At 47.2% G+C, this 3,708-nt stretch overlaps 1 pseudogene; it reads left to right on the forward strand.

The window, feature by feature from the left end:
- The first annotated feature begins 1,493 nt into the window (after positions 1 to 1,493).
- On the forward strand, positions 1,494 to 3,052 carry LOC142841337 (ubiquitin-conjugating enzyme E2 Q2 pseudogene; annotated as a pseudogene).
- Positions 3,053 to 3,708: the final 656 nt, after the last annotated feature.

Genomic DNA, 3,708 nt, shown 5'->3' on the forward strand with positions numbered 1-3,708 from the left:
CCCACACACAGAAAATAAAAATAAAGGTTAAAGTTAATATCTCCAAATACTAACAACTCAATAGCAAAACAAAACCAAACCCTGGTTTTAAAATGGACAAAGGACTCGATAGGCATTTCTCATGAGAAGACTGGAAGCGTTGACTTGTGAAACCACTCACCTTCACTAAATGATGAGCAAACGGCAGGTGAAAATAACCAAGAGCTACTACCACTTCATACCTCGTGGTGGGGGGGACGTGATAAAAATAAATAAGTAAATAATAAAACCAAAAAAAAATACCCGGTGATAACAAGGATGTGGAGAAACTGGTGCCCTCACTGAGCTAGAAACCACTGTGAAGTCTCTTTAACAACGGTCTTAGGATTCTACAACCCCATTCTCTCTGTCTCTCTGTTTCTGTCTCTGTCTGTGTGTGTGTGTGTGTTGTACGTGCAAGGCCCACCAGTCTCTGGGTCTCTGACTCTCTCAGTACTGCGGTTAGAGGCACATGTTGGACCATGCCAAGCTTTTTATAAATGTGCTAAAGACTGGAACTCCAGCCCTTCTGCTTGAGTATCAAGTGCTCTTATTGGCTGAGCCATCTCCCAGCTCTGAAATCAGGATCTCAGATGTTTTTTCTATGGCATTCACTGCAGCAGTGTTCGCGATAGCTAATCTACAGAAGCAGCCAGAATGCCGATTGAAATGAATAAGCCCTGGGTTCCATTCTTAGAACAACACAAAGCACCCAGGAGGTGAGGGTAGAAAGATCAGAAGTTCAGGATCATTCCCAGCTATATAGGACGTACCACAGCAGGCCACAAGAGATCCTGTCTCAAAAAAATAAATTACAATCATTAAACAAAATAGAAAATGATATATACGGACATTATATGTGCAACGGTAATGTTACTCAGTCCTGGGACCAGCGGGAATCCTGTTACCTGGCACCACAGCAATGAACTTGGAAGATGTTCAGTGAAATAATCCTGTCCTATAAGGACAACTATCACAAGACAAATATCACTTCCATGGACCCCCTAAAGCAAAACTCACTGGAACAGAGGATAGAATGGTAGTTGTCAGAGACCTGGGGCAAGAGTGGAAAGGGGAGATCTGCTGCCTAGGATGTGTCAGGTCTCTGGTAGACCAACCTTGGGCTGTAGCTCGGCTGCCTGGACTGGCCTTGGCTTCCATTCCCAGTACACTGTAAACTGGGAGAGGTGGCACTGTAATTTCAGCGCTGGGTGCCCAGGGAGGCAGAGGCCAGAGGCCAGAGGACCAGGAGTTCAAGGCCATCTTTGGCTATGTACAGAGTTCAAAACCAGCCCCCCATACTCGAGACTATGTTTCAAAACAAATTTAAAAAAAAAAGAACAAAAGGTTCCGTCATGCAAGATGAAAAGGCCCTAAAGATGATTGTGCGACACTGTGCTCAGACTTAGGACTGCAGCGGCCACGCTCCGCGGGTCGCGGAGGCGGGCAGAGGCGGAGCCGCGGGAGCCCGGCCCGGCGGCCCCAGGGGCGGTGGCAGCCCAGCAGGCGTCTCGCGGGGCTGCTTCGCTTCCAGCTTCCACACTCGGCTTGGAGGACCCGAGAGGAAGGATGTCGTCGGAGCTTAAGGCTGAGCTGGAGTTCCTGGCGTCCATCTTCGGCAAGGACCACGAGCGGCTACGCATCGTGAGCTGGCAGCTGGATGAGCTGCAGTGTCAGTTCCTGGTGCCGCCGGCGCCGGCGGGCAGCCCGCCCTCGCCGCCGCCGCTCACCCTGCACTGCACCATCACCGAGTCCTACCCATCTTCTTCGCCGATATGGTTCGTGGACTCTGACGATCCAGATCTCACATCGATCCTGGAACGTCTGGAAGATTCGAAGCCCAACAGTTCGCTTCGTCAGCAGCTCAAGTGGCTGATCTGTGAACTCTGCAGCTTATATAACCTGCCTGAGCACCTGGATGTGGAGACGTTGGACCAGCCGGTCCCCATCGCTCAGAAAGCGACCATCCAAGAGGTGCCTTCGGAGGATGAAGAGGAAGACGCAGCTGACGGGCTGGAAGACTTGTATCACTATGAGTTGAAAGAAGAAGATACTAGTAGTGACAAAAAGTCAGAGGACGAAGGGATTGAGAAAGAACATTTGGCAATACTAGAGAATATTAGGAAGAGTCAAAGGCAAGACCATTTGAATGGTACCGTGTCTGGATCAGTGCATGCTTCAAGTCGACTTATGAAAGAACTGAGAGAGATATACAAATCGCAGAGTTACAAGTCAGGGACTTACTCCGTGGAACTGATAAATGACAGCTTATATGACTGGCACGTTAAACTGAGGAAGGTTGACCCTGATAGTCCCTTGTATGGTGATCTTCAGCTTCTGAAAGAACAAGAAGGCACAGAATATATTTTGCTTAACTTTTCTTTTAAGGATAACTTTCCGTTTGACCCTCCGTTTGTTCGCGTCGAGTCACCTATTCTGTCTGGAGGGTATGTCTTGGGTGGAGGGGCATTGTGTATGGAACTGCTCACTAAACAGGGTTGGAGCAGTGCCTACTCCATAGAATCGGTCATCATGCAGATCAATGCCACCTTAGTCAAAGGCAAAGCTAGGGTGCGCTTTGGAGCAGATAAGAATCAATATAATCTAGAAACGGCCCAGCAGTCCTATGACTCTGTTGTGCAGATGCATGAGAAGAGGGGCTGGTTCACTCCTCCAAAGGAAGATGGGTAAATAGTTCACTGCCATGTGTTTGGAACAATGTAGCTTTAATGACACGGGCTTTGAGTATCTTTGTAACAGTAGTCCTGAAAATGTTAGCTAATTGGTGTTTTAGCGAATAATCTGTCAAGTGACCGCCAGTAGAAGTTCCAACCTTTTCATTTTGCTTACTGTAGGGATCTTGGGCTGAATCGTGAACCTTTACTGTGGTTTTTCCTGATAAGTAGACATAGTGTTAATTCTTTTCTCCTTAAGTGTTAAGTCTTTTCTCCTTAAGTGAAATGTGTTAAGTAGGCTGGTCAGTTGCAACTTTACAATCTTCTTTGCTTGGGGGGGGTGGGGGGATAATGAGAATTTGCAAACTGTTATTCCATTTAGAGTCAATAAAAGTTTGTCAGTGTCTAATACTGGCTAGAACATTTTTTTTGTATTCGTGTCTTTTGTTCATGTGGTGTTGGGAATGGAAGCCAGGGCCTCCTATGTGCCGCACAGGACCTATACCACCGCGTTCTCAGTTGAATGGTTAAGCCTTCTCAACCACAGTCTTTTCTCATCTAAAGCCGTTTTGTTGCCTAAATAATGACAAAAACCTTGCTTGTGAATTGATAACATTTTTATGGTCAGGGGATGATATGGATTATTTCCTGAAGCTGGGCTCCTAACTGAGGTATGCTGACTGCACCTGGGCAAAGCAATCAAGGCCAAACCCCTTGAGGCCTATTAGCAGTCCTTTGCTCTTCCTGCTGGGCGAAATCTCCCCCCTTCCATTGCCTCTTCTCATTTGAGACAGGGCCTCAGGTACCCAAGGCTGGCAGGGAACTCCTGATGCTCCTGCCTCTCAAGGGCCAATGAATCTGTTTCTTATTGGCTCACTATTTCTTCTGAAGAAGAGCCAAAGCCTAGAGCGTGTGGTTGTGAAACACTGCCAGACTACCTTTCCATTTTATAAATGGGATGCTGCAAGTCTTTGTAGGCCAATGATATTATAAAGTGCTCAGCGTGAAAACAGAT

This window comes from Microtus pennsylvanicus, chromosome X (assembly GCF_037038515.1).
Source record: "Microtus pennsylvanicus isolate mMicPen1 chromosome X, mMicPen1.hap1, whole genome shotgun sequence".
NCBI classification, from domain to species: Eukaryota; Metazoa; Chordata; class Mammalia; order Rodentia; family Cricetidae; genus Microtus; species Microtus pennsylvanicus.